Here is a 19,174-nt window from a genome sequence, read left to right on the forward strand (position 1 = left end):
CACTTTTTCTTCTATTGCTCCTCCTCTTTATCATCACCAGAATTAACACTTTCCAAATTTCAAAGTCACTGGCCTCTGTGCAGGGCGAGAAACCAATGGAGCCCAGAAAAGGATCTGGTTCACTGCTGGCTTAGACAGACTCAGCCCTTCCCTCCACAGCGAGGAACCACACAGCCCAACTCAATGTGCTGCCTTGCCCGCTGACTGCTCCTATCAGTGCTTAAGGTGGCCACATGGAGAAGTCATTCCACTCATTATTTTAAACAAGAGTAACTCGCACCCCATCTCTGTCCTCTCTGCCCCCCCTCCCTGCCTCCAGCCAGGGTTAGTTTTCGGCAGGACATGCAGCTGATCTGGCGAACCACATGGCCACGCTCACACTGCGGGCAGAGGGGCTCTCCCACTGCCCACGGGAAGGTGAGATTTTAGGCATGACACCCCGTTGGGCTACTGTTCCACCACATTTGCCTACTCTGATGATGAAGCGATGCCTTTGTTTAACAACTGGGCCAGAAATCAGAGAAACATAACTCCATCCAAAAAAAACATGTAAACCCCCAAACAAAATTCCCCTCTGTCCTGGAAGACGTTCTTCTTTCAGAGAGAGTAATAAGTACATCACCAGCTTTAGATCTCTGGAAACCTTTAGGAGCAAAGCCATTACACGGCAGGATAACTGGCTTCAGGTTAGTTATTTCATGCTTCCTGACCTTAAGTACCCCTTGGAAGGGGAAAAAAAAAGCTAATAAATAACTGAAATAGTTCATTAGTAAATCACCATGGAAAGTTAACAAGATTAAGCACCTTCAGTTTCATAGTGTTGGAATTAAGTGACAAGGAAAATGTCACTTGTGTAAGAGATGTTTATATTCACACAGGAAATATAAAATATTTCCAAGAAAGCAATGAAACTATTCTGCAGACATAGCCTGAATAATTAAAGATGATCAACAATGTTTGCCTAATGCAATTTTGAAGCAATCTTACACTATTTTTTGTTTAATTAGAAGTTTTGGTGGCAGTTTTCTTCCCAAACTTTCAGACACCTACAGGATAAGCAACTACCTGATCAGTCACCTTGTGTGCTTTTAAGAGCAGATTTCACTGCCCATAACCTGGGCCAGTGTGACTAACCTAGGAGCACAGCTCTAGGCTGGATTTGTTTGACCGTGTTTATATTACTGTTCCACTTAATGTGCCTTTCCAAGGCAGCTGCACAGCTGCCTGCTCACAGAGGGAGCTGTGAAACAGGTAGCTAGGTCAACAGCAGACCCTGCCAACTCCACCAGAAGCCTCAGATTCTCCAGAGCACCTTCCTTCATGCATTACTTATGGAAATGCACATGATCTCAGGGCTTTAGAAAACACTTCACAAATCAATAGGTTATTTAGGCAGGAAGTCAGCTGTTTTGTCCCAAAAGATACAGTAAAATTCAACAATACCAAGCTTTGGACTAGTAATTTCTAAAAATAATTAAAATATAAAAAATTGCAAGCTCCCCTCAGTTATGCTGTGATAGTGCTGTGACTCACCGCACACTGTTTATGTTTAAGGAGTCTGAGCATTTTCATTCCTGGTTTGTCAGCCTTGTTAAAAAATGGTCTCTGAAACCTCAGTTTGGAAGAGCTATTACAGCAAAACAATCCCAAACAACAAATGCAGAAGATGGGACTGGACCCTTCTGTCTACCCTACTTCAAGCTCCAAGCCATTGGATATACCTGAAAATTTGTCTAGAATTAACTGGAAGTTAGTTTTGTCACACACACACACATCTTTTTCAAAGAGTGGTTAAGATGTCTGGCACAAATTGTAGAGAGATTACATATGGCACAACTGCATCAACAACAAAGCTATAACAAAGTTTAGCATTCCTGGACTAAATACATTTCAACAACCAAGAGATCATTTTCATAAACTAAGTACCTTTATGGTTACAACCCACAGAATTATATTTTAAATGTCTGGCACATTAAGCATGAGGAGAGGGAAAAAAACCATGACAATCCAGACAGCTACTATTAACCCATATTGCAGTGTGTTATGGAAAAAATGGGGTGCACCAGAATCATGGAGCAAAGCTTCAGATACATGCCGTATTATCCAAAAAACTGAGTATTTTTACCCCTCAGTGGAACTGCGTGGCAGGGGAGATGACACACAACAGTAACTTCTGTTAAAAACTTATTATAGGGTTCAACTCCTTAGTCTATCAAAAAAGGGGGAAATGGCACAAAACATAGCAAGCAGGACCCTGACAAATCAATTCTGAGCTCAAACTTGTTAGCTTAGGAAAGCAATGGTAAGTAGTGGAGAACATGTAGCTCAAGAATCATGCCTTACACTACCTACCTCAAACCTCTTGTTTCTTCCACCTAAAGACGTAAGTTTCACCATCCAAGTGATCCCTGCCAGCTTGCACCATCATTTGAGTCCATTTTCAGTAGTGGGTGAAGAAAAGCAGGGAAGCCTTTACACTAAAAATACCTGTCTTGAGAACTCTACACAACCAAATCTATGTTTTTCCTTTAACAAAGGGCCTAGGGGTTTTGGTTTTTGAATATAAGCAGTGCCTGCCATGTCAGAAATGCACTAGTCTCCCAAATTAGTTAACTCTTTTCAAAGCCTTTGACCCCTAAGCCCAATGTTCACAGAACACACACAGACACACACACCCCCCCGCAAGGAACAGGCTACATATATATCAAAAGTCTATCATCAAGACACCAATGATCTAGGTTCCTTTTGGGTTTGCTTATCAAGTGTTACCTCCCACCAGCTGAGTACAAGGATGTCTACGCCCCTCCACCAACTCAACTACAAGAAGTAACACATTGATTTAAATTGTCACATTTTAATTCCACTTTGTAGACAACTCCCTTAAACTATGAAAGCTTTAAAATTACTTTTAGCCTTGCTACTGAGGTAAACACACACATAGCAACAGCTGCTTAAATGACTGAATTACAGTCTGCCAGCTAGCCATATTTCAATACCCAAGTCCCTCTGTTCTTAATTAAACTGTTTCCCAACTTTTGTTCAGCATTGCGCGGCCACAAGAATAGTACGATATCCTGTGACAAAGCCAAACAAGAGGAATGTCTTCCTGCTCCTAATAACTCTCAAGACATGAAGATAAGCAAGCATTTTTACAGGCCAAGTAACATAAGGATGGCTTAGGCACTTCAGCTACACAAAGACACCCTCCAAACTACTCATCATTACATACATTTTACTGTAAAATGGTTCGAAACACGGCTTTTCAGGAAAAGTCTCTGCATTTTGAAGGGCATTTATAATGGTGCCAAGACAACCTGAGGCACAGCACTCCCGGTTAGTTAGCAAGAACCAGCCCACTGTAAAAGTCATCATCGTTCACAGCTCAAGGGATCTTCATCTTTCAGGTGATCTACACATCATGCAGGAGGAACAACTACTTCCAGGCACTTCTAGTAAAGTCTTAGTCACACAGCCTTTAACTGTGAAGCAACTCATGTTCAATCAGCGAGCCTTAGGAAGTCAAAGGAAAAATGAAAAAGTCGATGACTTAAACATGAAAGTCCGGAAGATTCCCTCAACAAGATAGGAATATTAAAAAAAAAAATCTACTAAATGACACCTTCCAGGAAGAAACTTGTAATATACCTTCTCTGAAAGATTCAGCAAATATAAATATAATGACTGAAGACTAATTAGCTTGAAAAGTAAACTAAAACCACCACTAAGTAATTGCTCTATGTGGGGGAAAAACCCCACCACTTCAGAAGTGGTACTGGGAGATGTGATGGAAAAGGAAAAAAATCCACTCTGCTCCTACCAATAAAGGGGCATAGAGCACTGCAAGATTCAAGATGCTCAAGATTTCAATGCTGTTTCTTTGATGTACTGCAACACAATGAGCTCAGGAGGGACAAGGAGTGCAGGATTCTGTGAGCCCAGGGACTTCTGAACCCTATTAACATCCCTGAGCCAACATAGCCCAAAGGATGTTGCTCACTCAAATGAAATAACCCTCTACAACTGCCTGCAGCAGTAGGTAGGAAAGAGAAAGCAGTATTGTTCAATCAGCTGAAGCCCAAAATAACAGCTGGAGAAACTGCTCTATCAGGAACTCCCTGCATCCACAGAAATGGGCAAGAGGTTCTGAAAACAGTGGCTGTAGCACTTCTTGTCTGCAGGCAGGTACACGTGTTTGTTAACAAGCACTAAGATTGTTTTTTTAAATTAGTTTTACCGCTTTTCTGTGGGCCTGGGGAATATCCAGAAAGCTCCTCTTGTTTATTTGGTCCTGTCCACTGTGCAAGCAAAGGAGAAGGCTGCTTTACACATCACAGATTGCAAGCGAATCATGAGTCAGGCTGAAAATTCACTAATCTGACAATTCTGCCCAACACCTAAAAGAATAAATATACCAGAAATTTTCTCTTTGATCCTCCTCTGCTAACCTTACTATCACCAGGGCAGGGGATGGGGAACAACCTGGAAATCCTAGTTCGCATCAGCCCCAAGATGCTGCACAAGAGGGTGGTGCTGAGCTGCAGCACCTCACCAAGCATCTGACACTACATTTCAGTTCTAGCAAGTGATTTCCGAGTCCTCCAACCACAAGTTTGCAGTGACTGAGGAGGAGGGTCGGGTACGGGCTTTTCCAGTGAAGTCAGCTTGTTTTGAGACTATCTTTCCCAGAAAGACAACCAGCTCTTTTGAATAGCCAACTGAGAATGTGTTGATAAGTACTTCCTCTTTAAGGACTTACTGTAAAAATAAAATTATTTCAAGTATAAGCCTCTAAATATTATCACTACTTGGACCAAGCAGTCTCAGATACGTACTTTACGAATCGAGAGTTGATTTGCCTACCATCTTAAAACTGGAGTTGTATATCTTTATATAGGCTGTTTGAGAAAGTCTGGAAGAGATCACATGACTTTTCTTTCAGGACTGGAAAAGGTACAGAAAACCCCTAGAAACAGAACAGTATGTAAGTACAAACTCCAGAGAAGAGACACCTACCCAAACAACATTTTAGTGACTGTTTACATTATTTGCAAAAGAAAATCATGCAATACTTCACGAAAAAGGGATATCGGAGGCACACATTTTAGAATGGCTACCCTTAATGCAAGTGTTTGCACCACTGTTCTCAGAATTACATAGAAGCCAAAAGTAACCTTATCTACCATTAGGTCTTTATTAAAAAAAGCAGCATTAGGTTTTGAAGTTATGATTCTAAACTAAAACTAAAAATAGATATCCCATTCCTCACTTATCAAGAATTGGGAAAGCAGTTATTTTGCAGTTCAGTCTCCCAAAACTAGCTTTAGATTCAGATTAAAACACAAAAAGTCAGAAATACTGGAGCAGAAAGCTCACAGAGATGAGCAACCTTGCTTATGTTATGTCAGTCTTCTGATTTTTGCCCAGCGCCAGGCAACCATAATACACCAGACTTGCACACTGTAAAGGCCCTGACAACTACATACTTAAAGAGTACTTCTCTCTGAGCTCCTCTAGAAAGTTTTCTGTCATAATCATCCAGAACCCAACCCATGATGAGGGACACACCACACCACCAATAAATAGTTTCTAACTACAAACAACATGCATGGCTGAGAGAAAAAACACGTACAGTGAAGAAACAAACACAACCAGCAACACCACAACATCAGAACCTGATGTACTAAAAAATGGTTTTGGTACTCAAAGTGATCTAGAAAACATCTACAAAACACTGGGCAACACGATCAAAGCAGAACTAAACTCTGCAAAACAGCTTTAAGTCTACTTTACAACAGGACATGCTAGAGATGAAGGGTATTATAGCAGAACTAATAGTTTAATAACATGATTATTGAGGCTTGGCACAATAAGCTAGTCAGATATTGCTCAGGTTCGGTTCAGTATAATAAAATAGTTACTACTTTCTTTTGACTGGTTTTTGGCTAACCAAGTTGGGTATTTTCCCCTCTCCCTCCAAAAAAAATCCCCAAAAAGGCAGCGACTGCTACAGCCACATGTTTGACAGCCTACAAGAGAACATTTAAGGTAGGATTTTCAAGAACTGCTACTGTTTAGAAGGTCTTCCAAATGTTGACATTTACCTCTAAAAGCAACTTCAAAACTTTCAGCCCCTAGGAGGACATTAAAGCTTTTCTCAAGACATTTACACTCTACATGGACAGGCAAATTATGAGGTTAGATGGTTCAGCATGTTCTAAAGACCAAGACTGAAGAGACAACCAGAAATAAATGTGTACAAAAGAGAATTGTCTATAAAAAAATACATGACTTAAATAGTTGAGAAAGGTCTCCGTGTTAAAAGTGCAGAATCCACAGTACGAGTTCCCTACTCCAGTGTTTTGGGAGTTTTAGTTTTTGTTTGTTTTTTTCTTTTTTACTGTGGGCAACAATGTTACTTCAGGCTACCAAATATGAAATTAAGCTGTAGAAAGGAGATCACTGGTCAAAGACTATACACTGGAGCTATCGGAGTCCCTCCGACTGTCCTAAGCAATTATGAAAACTCACCATAAGTACACATACATCGGTCTCTTCCCTCCATTCTCCCTGCAGTGTGTTTGCAGCTTCTCTTTTAAGTTGGGACTGACACTTGTAGATATGGACTGTTGCGATATAAAAAACCTTACCTTCTTCACTCTTCTGCATTGGTTTTTCCTCTAGCATAGCTCCCCCAAATGATCTTGCCATGGGATTCGATCAGTGCCAGAGAAAAAGAGCGGAAACAAGTCCAGCAGACCCAGCTTTAGCTGGCTTCCACATTACAAAGCCTGTGGTTTGACTATTATGCTACCTTAAACTGTCACTTCCTTACAACAAGTTATTTTGCCCCATCTTTTCCACTTTTGCAACAACTCCATGCTCTTTGTGCTGGCACAGCTGCTTGCATGGACAATCAACTTCAGTGAATTATGGTCTATCCTCAAAACGTATTATTTTTGCTGGATTATTACTTTGGAGCTGGGTAACGTCTGATAAGGAAAACAGATAGGGCTGAACTTGTTAGCCAGGAAGACTGGAATGGCAGAGACTTCATTGATAAAATGCAAACACAAGAATAGAAGAGTTGTGAGATGCGAGACAGCACGTGACTGAGACATCAAGAGGGAGACTGGAGAAAATGAAAGATTAAACCAGTTAGCTCAAGCAGCTCTAAGGTGGTTCTGTACATCTCAGCTTCACCAAGGAGCTACAGGCTTTCTAAAAATACCCCATAAGGGAATGTGATTTTTTTTCCCCCAGTTTTGTCTTACAATCTAAAAGGACCATGCATATGCTCACAGCTGTGTTAAGAATATTTAGGTTGCCTTGGGAACTTACAATGCACACAGAAGAGCTGGATTAGACTAATTGCCTTGCATCAGTACACAAGGTAGTCATTCACCAAGTCTGATGAAAAATTAGTACTCTAAAAGGTATATGGCTATTAAGCATTTCTACTGCTAACTATTCAACCCTGCTCTTTGAAGATAAAGCTAATGTTTTCTTTTGAGTTTGTGACATCCATCACTACAGCATTCAGCTACTTCAAACAATTTTCACAACACACTTATTAAGCAATCTCTCAACACAAAACTAATTAACTTATTACAGAACAGCCCAGGCTCTATAGGAAGATCATAAGACAGATGCTCACATAGCAAATCACATGCAAGAAGTTACCATCTCAACAATTCAAAGCTAACCCATTTCACTGTGTACCAGGATGCAGACTGTGAAAACTAACAAGGTTTGTCACTACCATCCATCCCATAGCCAAAGCAGAAATTTCTGCTCAGCTGAATTCATTGCTTCAGCTATTTTGCTAAGTCCAAACATGTGCTTTACCAACAGTGAAAATGAGGAAAAGAAGTCAGGACTTCTGTTAGACATCTAAATAGTAAGCTCAAGTCCAAGAAGTGGAAAAACATAGAACAGGTCTTGGGGTAAACATAAGATAATGAATTCAAACTAGAGTCCATTACTCACAGCAGCAGCCAACCACTTAAGTCAGGAGAAAGTGAAGATGAATGTGTACTTCTTTCAAGCCTTTAAAACCTCATAGTTCAACAACAAATATTACTAACTTTTTAACAAGTCAAGATATCTGCAAGCCAACATGACTGCAGCTCTGGACGCTTAGCTCTGGCAAGATTACACTGAAGATCCGTAAATAATAAGTAGTTTCACCTTAATCTAAATTTGTATATGGTACAGCTAGCCTATGGAACCCTACAGCACAAGGTGTTTTCAAGGAAGAGCAGAAAACAGGACTGTACAGCAGGAGCTGCATAATGGGCTGAGTGAGTCAGTTACATTAAACCAAGTTTGTCACCCTGAAACTACAGAAGGAAAATAAACATCTACCAGGCTCTGGCCAATGGGCATACTGCAAGTGTCTGCTTTAATGAGCAAGGAATTAAAAAATAATCCCCCACAGACTTTCTTAAGACATCTGGTGCAGGATACTCAAAAAAGATGACTAAGTTGAGTCAGCAAAACAAATTTGTGCTGCCTGTTTGCTTCACTGAACATTGTCCGGCCCTCCCCACTGTGGTTAATGAAATTCAGTTTCAAAATCCTACGAACAAAAAAAAAGCCAAAAACACAAAACCCCACACACCCTAGCCTTTGCAGCACCTTATCTTGCAGAGGACAAGAAACTAGAGACAGTAGCTCTGAAACTGCAACCAGAGCTCTTTTGATTAACTCTTCTTCCCGTCTCATCCCTAATAGAAGCTATTGTATGCATCCTTTTCAATAGTTCTGACAAGGACATGAAATATCACTCTCATTTGTACTTCGGGCAGGAATGTTTACTACCTTTAACCTAACCATAATAAATATTTACTATTTGTATTTTTACTAGTCCTTCCACTCAGTTGCAAAAGCAGTATCAAATTAATTTCTGCAGTACACAGAGCTTGACACCCAAAAAAGAACCACGTTATCAATAAATAGCTCTTCCTGTTCTACTTCCTTCTATATACAAACATCTGGGCTGAGTGCCCAGCTGACTATTTTAAAATAGTTTTAATTGCTTTATTATCTGCTCTAGTGTAATCAATGCTTTTTAATGTGTTGTTTCTTCCTGCTTCTTAGAAAGAGCCTTCTCCCATCTAGTCTACCACCACCTCCACTGAACAGTAAGTTTGTTTTTTCCAAGCTCACTGTTACAAATCTCAGCTTAACTTTAAAATCACTAACTTCAGTTCTACTTTGTCTCAGTCATTTTGAAAAGCCACTTAAGAGCACAACTGCAGTAGCAATATACCGCATTAAATACAAATACTAGCAACACAGTTGACAATACAAGTGATGAGCAGCCCTCCCAACCTTGAGACAGTTTCCAACCAACCTGTTGTGCTGACAGCCAATGACATGAGTCAACATTTAGTTCCATACCCTCAGGTGTCACTAGTCTCATCATCATTTAAGAGTATATTAAAATATGGACCCAGAAACTATCAACTCCCATAATTTATGAAGATACATTGCTAGTAGTAAGTGTTATGGGTTCCCTGCCAGCCGCCCCCCCCCCCCCCCCCCCCCCAAAAAAAAAAAAGATAACTGACCATAAACACAAGTCAGTAATTTTATTCCAGAGGGCATAACATAGCTTTTGATTATTTTAGGCTTCATCCTTCTAATGATCTACTGAATAAGCTGTTTCAGTGTCATTCTCCTAGATGTACAATGTTTCAGGATTAGAAGTTCTTAGGAGAGCTGCTAGGTAACTCAGTACTAAGAAACTTTATTTACAGCACCAACTGAGAGGGTACACATTTACCTAACAAGCTCTCCAGTGCCATGTTCAAGCACCAGTAAGTGAGATATTTGTGTATTTGCCTGGATAAAAGTTTGTAACAGGAAAGACAAGTATGGTAGCTAAGAAAAAAACTCAAACTGAAAACCGACATTTTTTAGCTTTCTGTAGAGATACAGAAGCTTTCCTAATGTGACCGAATATATCCTAGCATTATGAGGAGGAAAGATTCATTTACTTGTCACTTTTTTTTCCCTCCCCACTTCTAACTGTAATGGTAAATGAATCCAGGAGTTACACTGGTGTATAGAACAGTACCACAGCTCTTGCTCCTTATATTACTCTGTCCTGGTGGTGTTCCACTTTTGTTAAAAAGATCAAACCAGATTAAAGATGAGGGTGCAACAGTAGCACCAGGTTCACAGTACTTCATGTGAGCAGTTGAAGGAGGTCACTGAGTTTATTATCTGTTGAATTCTTCACCCAAAGTACACCGTTTCTGACATATTCTGCAATATGCTGGGGGGGGGGGGGGGGAGGGAGTTATTTAATCCACATATTCTTATTGTTGCACTTGCTTATTAGGCAGCAAGTGCCACTGACAAGTCAGGCACTGCTAAATTTTTAGATCAGCTTGTAATCATCCAAGAAACAGATGGTGATTACAGATTCCAGGGACTGGGGGGGGGGGGGGGGGGGGGGGGAATGGATATGTGTGTGTTTGGTTTTCATTGCTTTTTCTTTTTTAGCTTGTACAGTATGCTCAATAAGTTCATTAGGCATTCATTCTCTTCTGCTAAATATATTTAACTTAATGGTTGACAGAGTAGGCAACATCCCCAGCAGTCTTTAGCTCAAAATTAGTTATAAAAAGCCCACTTTATTAATTTTCTTCCATCTTTGGGAGTGCTATGTTTTGAAGGACCCAAGCCTAGCTCCCTACAAATTCCCAAGCTTTCCTAACAAGCTTTTATCAGAAGCAGGCAACCAACACAAGAGCAGACTCACCATTCATTGTGCCTAGGACTATCATCATAGGCTACAGGAAACACAGAACCTTTGATTTTCACTTTTGGCACAGAGAACAAGGAGGAAAGAATTACTTCCAAAAGCATTAGGCAAAGTTTCACACCACCTTTCTTCCCTCTCCTCCTTCCCACAGTTATTGGAAGTGTAGTAGCAGTGACAATATGGAGGCAAGAGTAAGGATGTTATTTACCACATCAGTTGTAAATGAAATATTATTAGTTATGTTAACTAGCTAAAAATATAGCTTTAAGTCACACCAACCACTGAGTTTATGTATTTGTTTCAGTAGCACAGCCAGATTATTTTTGACACAGGGCAAAATACTGAGATAAGATCAACTTCTAATGATGCATATGCCTGCAAGATCCAAGTGCACTGACAATTAGTCTTTGCTGCTGCAAGTCATCAGTATTAAAATCTCATCTACAAGATGGGACATGGTTGCTTTCCCTTTCACTGGGGATAGCACTAGGATTACTTCATGTGAAGTTTACATGTTTTCCCCTCACATGCCCTTCTAAGTTATTACTGAATTTGACTGCACTACCAAGCAGGACTTTGCATTAGGTATCTCTACTTCTACCTAAACAAGAGCTGAAACCACCAAAGCGATTTGCTTACAGTTTCTTGGACAGGAAAGGTAATTTATAAGAACCCTGGGTTACAGACACTTCCCTGCAGGTCTTTTTCCCCCATTAAGAATTTACACCTTTGCCGTAAGGCCTCTGCTTTGTGACACCAATGCTCAAGATCTCCCCTTCAGAGAGTCACGTTTCCTCCTCAGACAGAGGAGTTAAGGGAACAGTACCTGTAACATTTTCCTTAGATGGAGCTTCTTCACATATTCTATTTAAAAATCTCAAAATCCTCCAAAACACAACTATCAAGTATAGCAATATTTCGGCCCCGAGATCAGAAAGCTAAAAAGCCTGCAGCAAAATCTGCTTTTCCCCTTTTACCTTCACCAAGTCTGTCCATCCAGTATATTCTGACAGGATGCAGCAATGAGGGAACTACATCTCAGCTTCACCATTCCAATACTTATTCCCCAAGACAGTAAGAGTCAGACTGCTATTGTCTCGGTAATTGATATACACCACACTTGAAGTGGCCTTAAATATGATTTTTCACATGACTACTATGTTCTAAGTTTATTTAGTTACTATCATCACAAACTATGATCTGTGTTTATTTCCTAGGCTAACCTTTGCTTATGGATTTCTGTTTATTTTGCTAAGAAACCTAAGGGTCCTTAATTCCTGTTTTTAATGAATCCATGCACATAGCTTGTGTTTCTCCCATGAGAAATTCTTATTTGTGGTAACAGAGTCCAACCACACCAAATACTTAAGTTTCATTTGCCGGGCAGTGCCACATCAAGCATTACAAACTGACAGGGTAAGCACATAAGAGAGGAGCCTGCAACACTTCAACACTGCCTTCTTGGCTAAGGCAACAGCTTTAGACTTGGACACCTAAAATTAGCTCCCCCCCCCATTCAGAAGGACTTTGCTTCCATGGGGCCCAAAGCATTACTCATAATTACACCTTGCAGCAGAGTAAAGAAATGGAATAATATCTGCAGAACACACAGTGGATACTTCATGCCTACAACCATCACCTTCATATTAACATGAAGCTGCCATCTCCGAGCCTCCTGTATTACTGAGCTTGCCCTTTGAGTCCCCCCAACGAAAGGATTTTAGTTTACAGTTTTTAATTTTCTGTGTATGAACCAGTATGCTTCTTTATTTCTAATGGGAACAGCTACGTATGCCACAGTACATGATCGTAGGAATCATGCACCGTGTTGTGTTTGTCACTATTTAATTTGTTATTCTTTATACTGGAAAGGTCTTTCCTCTGAAAGTAGCGGCATTTCCAGTATGAACACATGTAGCAACAAGCTACTGCAACAGGAAGACCTCTGTTCTCGTCAGAGATGATCTCTCTCTCCCCAGGGAGGCCACCGATAGCAGAAGTCTCACCCTGTAATTATCAGCTTGCTTTCTTTCATTAGAGAGGCCTGTCTGGGAATTTTTCTATGAACAACACTAGCCACTAAAGCAGCAAAAGAAACTCGTGTATTTAAGCCCAATTCTGGCAAACAGCATGTCGTGCACTTCCACATTTACAGATCTTTTCACTTTGTCGATAAGTATCTTTCTTCTTATCAGTTTGCCAATGCTTACAGCTGACCTACAGAAAACCTGAAATCCTTTGTCACCATTTCCTACCGACTCACAGGGCTATCTGAAACACGCTATTCAACCTCACTGGAGCTTCTCCTCTACCATCCATGCAGTTTGTCCATCCAGCACGTCCCCCAGACCACGGCTTCAGGCACTGTGCTGTCTAACACACCTAACAGCGCTCGGCCTCCAGGCTTCGGGCAAAAGCTGCCAAACCATACACAAAGGAGAAAAACCTCACAGGACTTGGATGCGTAGGCAACAGAATTAATACCGAGTTAATACCACTGACTGCTTTGCCTGTTCCACATAGCTGCTACAAAATTTGGAATCTCGGAGTGCACACTTGACAGTTATTCTCACAAGCTCTTACGCAGCAACAAGAAGTAGCCCACAGCAACCCAGCATTTGGACAAACGGACTTCGCACCACCAAGAGAGCAAGTTTTTAGCTTAACTGCCCTGACACCTGCTTTTTTTTTTTTTTTTTTTTTTTTTGTGTGTGATCTTTGGGCTCTACACTTTTAACCCGCCACGGTAGCTATTTAAAGATGTAAAGCTGCGACTTGAGCCTTATAATGCTCAAACCATGTGACATCTTTACCCAGCAGTTCAACGTTACAGCACCCGGCACGGAGGCTCTGCCGAAGGCACAGCAGCCCATCATCCGCAGGGTGATATAGCACTCCGCAAATGTTGCAATTCTGCTGCTTTACCACATCAGAAACCGGCCCTCCTCCCCTCCCCCAGGCGCACAAAACCGTCAAGAGACACTTGCTTAAGCAAACTGCGCGGACGACGGTAAAAACTTCCCCAGTCAAGCGCCAATAACTGGGTATTTTTATTTTTTTTAAACCGCAGTACATTTATGCAACGCCCGCCCGCAGCGGCGGGAGCGGAGCGGCTCAGGCTCCGCCGGCAGCACTGCCCTTTCACGGGCGCCACCCGTACGCTGCTTAACGAGCGGAACCGACCGGTAGGACACCGGCTACCGCAGGCACCCCGCGGCCGGGGCCAGTCCCGCGCCTCCCGGGCAGCCTCCCCCGGCGCCCCCCGCCCGCACCCACCGCGCTCGGTAACGCGCTCCGGCCCCCCCCGCGCCGGGGCGGAGGGCGACAGCCGGCGGGCGGCTCCCGGCAGCACGTGCCTCCCCCGGTCCCGCCCGTCCCCGTGCAGCCGGCCCCGCACCGCCCCCCCCCGCCCGCCAGCTGCCGGGGGGCGATGCCCCGGTGGGGCAGTCGGCGGGCCGAGCCGCGGCGCTTACCGAGTGGTTGACCCCCCCACATGAGGACGCTGAGAAGCGGGTCGCTAGCCCGGAACAACTTCACTTTTTGCGCCACGAAGTGCTTTTTCTTGGTCTTGGTTTTACTCGCCATGACGGGCACGATGCTGCTGGGGGCCGCCATGGCGCTGCCGGCGGCGGAGGCGGCGAGCGGCGGGAGAGAAGGGGAAGGGGCGAGTCAGCGCCCCGGCCCCGCGGGCAGGCGAGGGGACAGGCGGCCGCTGGATGCTGCGCGCATCCCGGCCTGGCCGCCGGTGCCGCGCGCTGAAATGGCCCCGCTCGCGAGCTACGGCCCCGCCCCCCCCCGCCCCCCCCCCCGGCGGGGGAGCCACCGCCCGCCACGCACCGCGCCGCCGCGCCCCCGCCCCCGCAAGCCGGCGCGGGAACGCCGCGGAGTTTCGGTTCCTGCCGCCCCACTGCGCATGCCCCCCGCGGGCGCGCGCCTGCGCGGGGGGAGGCGGTGGCGCCCGGCGGCGCTCGAGGGGGCCGAGCGGCGGGACTGAGGGGCGGGCGGGTGAGGCGCGACCCTCGCTCCCCTCACTGAGGGGAGCGGGGCATTCTGAGGCGAAGCCCAGCTCGGCGGCTTGCTGTCTCCCACTCACCACCCTCATCTCCAGGTCCTCTGGGAAACAGGAGCTACCATCGTCCTAATCTTTATCCGACTAACCGTACCTGTCGTTACTTTGTGCAGTTTTTGTAGTATTTGCTCAAGTTTCCGGTTCCCCTCCCTGTAAAGAGGCCTCTAGGAGCAAGAGGGACTCTTTGAGGTGGGACTTTGCCAGCCACCCCTGATCTAGCTCCAGTCTGCAAGCAGAGCGATTCATTTCAGCGGGCATACAGCAAGCACTGCAGACTGCCTCCTGCAGAAGTACTGCACCCCTGTAAACAGCACTATTTTTATTCATACCCACAGAAAAAAAAAATTCTTAACTGCTTGTACTGCCACAGAGGACGCAGTCAGTGATAGACGATATCCTGCAAAGGCACCATCTGCCCAACTCAGAAGCATTGCCCACAACACACGCTTTCCTCCGCTGTATAAGGAACAACTTTAATGATAACTACAATCACTGTTCAGGGTCAATACACACAGGTAACGCAGCGTATAAGTCTTCTGTGCGTTTACAGTACATCATGCATCAACTTCTGAATCATACAAACTGACCTGCCTGCTGTAGATCTTGCTTTGTTCATTTGCCGATCGTTCAGCAAGGTGACCGGATCTTTAGGGAGAAGCAAGAGCAGGGCTGCTCCGTGAGGGTGGACAAACCAGCAGCTGAGGGTCATCCCAGTCCAAGCAGTCCCCTCAGCAATGGGGCACAGTCCCACAGCATCCATGCACAGTGAGCAGGGCCGGGTGTTGGCAACAGCCCACATCAGCAGTCCCAAAGAAGCTGAGGCAATGAACCAGGTCCATCCAGGAAAGCACAACATAGGCACAGGGTCTGTCCAGAAGACAGGGCCAGAAACAGGACCATAGGCAAGCTACATACAATATAGGTGTAAGGTATAGCCAGAATACAGTGCTGGAGACATACCTACAACATAGCTCAGGCAAAGACCTGAACTGACTCCTCCCTGAGCTTAAATAGAGGTCCTGGGTAGAGGGTACTACCAGGTGAGGCTGTTCAGGGTAACTAAGGTCAATAGGTGAGCTCAGGGCGCAGACACAGACTTACACAGCTGCTCATAAATTTAAAAACTTGTTGCACTACAGGCAGCTGTTCAAGTGTCTCATCCTCTCCGTTTGTCTTTTGCCTTCATGATCTCAATAGCACTTATGTGCTGGAATCCAAACCAGTAGTGTTTAATCTCCCATCTGCATAGAAGTAGTTACTGTTTTTTTATTGTATGGTCCCTTTTCTGCATCTTATGGAGAGTAAGAGAGAACAGAGATGCTATATTTCATTTTTTGTCATTCTTTTTGAGTTTTTTAAGAGCAAGGAGTTACTTAGGAGTTACAGAGACTAAACTGTAATTTGTGTTCTTGAAAATAGATTCAACAACAAAAAAACCCTCCTATTTCTACTACAGTCAATGGAAGCAGCTGAGCAATCAGCACCTTTGAATAAAAACAGGTCACTTAAAATGCCTAAATATAGATTTGAAGTCAGACTTCGAAAAGAGTTCAGTACCCATTTTATTCCTTACATTATGTTTAGAACATGATATCTGAGCAGAGTGACTAACATCTGTCACATATGTGTCTTTCATCTTCTTTCCAGATCAGATCCAGATAGTGAAGCATTTGGGTTTATAAAAGTGTAATAACAAACATTTCAGCAGGTTTGTTATAGGGAAGGCAAGGCTGAGGAATGAAGTTGCTTTTTTTCCAGGAGACTTTCTTGTCATCTTGGCCTAGATTCTAAAGAGCTCTCCCTGCAAATATGAATCCTTACCAAAGAAGGCTGTTTTATCAGAGGAACAAGAGATGTTGACCATAACCTTTACAGCAGAGTTAAAATAAATCAAGGGCCTGGGCTATCTTCATGACAAGGTATGGGGCAAAGATTTGTCCTCTCCAGTTTTGACCACCAAGAACAAGATGGTTGCCTGTACTCGTCTATTCTGTAGCCACCACTGTGGCACAGGTTTTCCACTGAATTCATGAGATACATGCAGCCAGACACAAGGGTCGCTTGAAGAGACAAAACTTGATTACACTTGAAGCCCCACTCCTCTTGGGAAGTCTCTTTCCGGCTGTGCTTTAACTGGAGCTCCAGGCTCTCCCTTTCTCTCAACTGTAACCCTACCCCTTAAAATAAAATTAACCGGAGGATGAGTCTGGGACTAGGCCCCCCAGCCAGTGCCCACAGCAAAAATTTGCCCGGCGAAGTTCTTGCAGCCTGGACTTCCCTTTCAAACCGCTTTCTAGCTCCTCTCCAGCTGGAGCTTTAGAGCTCTCTCTCCCGGTTCTAACACTAACCCTGAGAGCAAACCTAATCTTATGCTAAGCCACAGCCCAGGGTCCCCAGCCATTAACTACACCAAAACATTCTCACATTCTCTTCACAGTCCACCTTTTCCTTTGACATGTTCCCTTTTAAGCTCCCCTCCAGCTGCAGCTCTAGGCTGTCTCTGCCTGAATGCCCACCTGAACACTAACACAAATCCTTAGAGCAGGACCCTCCAGCCAGTGCACTCAATAAAGTGTTCTCTCTGCCATGTTTTCTCTACCCCATGCCCGTTCTTTTCAAAGCTCCTTTCTAGCTCCACTTCAGCTGCAGCTCCAGGCTATCTGTTTCTCTCCACCTTAACCTTAACCCTCTCACAAACCATATGCTGGGCTTTGGACATGGCCTCCAGCCAGTGCCCACACCAGGAAGTTCTTGCAGCCAAGTTCTCCTTGCAGCCTACACTTCCCTGGGACAGTCACTTTCTAGCCCCAAGCCAGCTGCCGCTCTTGTCTCTTTCTTTCCGTCAGCCATAACCTCAAACTCCACCCTAAACCTGACAGTTATGTTGAGCCTTAAACCAGGCCCCTCAGCCACTGCCTCCTCCTAAAAGTTCTTGCAGCCAAGTTATCTCTGTGGCCCAGCCTTTTCACTAGCAGCTGCTTTCAAGCCTCCCTCCAACTGGAGCTCTAGGCTCTCTTTTTTCCCCACTGCTAACCCTAACCCTCACACTAGCTGTACGCTGAGTCTTAGATCAGGACTGCCAAGCACTATCCACAAAAAAATAGTTCTTGCAAGCAAGTTCTTCCTGTGCCCCACACTTTCTAGGCCCATTCTAATTGCAGCACTAGGCTCTTTCTTGTCAAATTTAAGCCCAGCTGTAATGCCAACCAAAACAGTAGGCTGAGCCTCAGGACAGGCAACCCTGACAAGTTCTCCTTGAGCTGGGACTTCCCCTTCAAAGCTCCAACTCCCCTCCAGCTGGAATACTAGGCTCTCTCTTTCTCCCAGCCCCAAATCTAACCCAGACATAAACCTAACCGCACGCTGCAGCCCTCCTTTTAATGCGCACACCAAAACATTCTCCCAGCCAAGTTCTCCTTGCAGCCCACCTCTTTTCTAAGCCCACTCCCACTTGCAGCCCTAGGCTCACTCTTTCTCTCAACACTAATCCTGACCCTAGCCTGTATGGCAAGATTTTGGTAGCAGGCCTATGGGGGTGGCTTCTGTGAGGAAATGCCAGAAGCTTCCCCCATGTACAATAGAGCCAATGCCAGCCGGCCCCAAGACAGACCCACTGCTGGCCATGGCCAAGCCCATCAGTGATGGTGGTAATGCCTCTGGGATAATGTATTTAAGAACGGAGAAAAAACTGCTGCAAAAACAGCAGCTGGAAGAGAGGAGTGAGAACATGTGAGAGCAACTATTCCGTGGTCATACACCACGTGGTCAACACCAAGGTCAGTGAAGAAGGATGGGAAGGAGGTACTCCAGGTGCTGGAGTAGAAGTTCCATGGTCTTTACTACAGGCTGCAGGGGAATCTGCCCTAAGTTGCACCATGGGCTGACTCAGCCAAAAGTTGAGCCTTGGACTAGAACTCACCAGGCCAAACAAAAGACTTCTGGCAACCAAATTCTCCTTGCAGCCTATACTTCCAGCTACCCCTTCCTTCCTGCCCCACTGCAGCTGAAGCTCTTGTCTCTCTCAAGCCTAACCCTGACTTTAATCACAACCCAAGGCTGACCCTCAGCCAGTGCCCACAGCAAAAAGTTCTTGAAGCCAGTTTATCTTTGCAGCCCACCCTTCACTTTGATGGGCCTCCTCTAGCCCCCTCCAACTGCAGCTCTAGCCCTTCTCTTGGCTTTCTCTTTTTCACAGCCCTAACCATGACCACAGGGTGAGGCTTAGACCAGGACACCCCACTAATGCTCACACAAAAACATCTCCCCTTCCAAGTTCTCTCTGCACCCCACTGTTTTTCTCTAAAGCTCCTTTGTGACCTCACTCCAGCTGC

The 19,174-nt window shown here is 44.4% G+C and overlaps 1 protein-coding gene across 1 annotated transcript in view; it reads right to left on the reverse strand.

Annotated features, from left to right (window-relative positions):
- PIP4K2A (phosphatidylinositol-5-phosphate 4-kinase type 2 alpha) overlaps positions 1-14,563 on the reverse strand; it is a 115,209-nt gene extending 100,646 nt beyond the window's left edge. Inside the window, exon 1 of the mRNA XM_040589832.1 lies at positions 14,248-14,563. The gene's annotated coding sequence lies outside the window, so the exon portion shown is untranslated. The remainder of the gene's footprint in view (positions 1-14,247) is intronic.
- Positions 14,564-19,174: the final 4,611 nt, after the last annotated feature.

This window comes from Falco naumanni, chromosome 4 (genome assembly GCF_017639655.2).
Source record: "Falco naumanni isolate bFalNau1 chromosome 4, bFalNau1.pat, whole genome shotgun sequence".
Classification (NCBI taxonomy): domain Eukaryota; kingdom Metazoa; phylum Chordata; class Aves; order Falconiformes; family Falconidae; genus Falco; species Falco naumanni.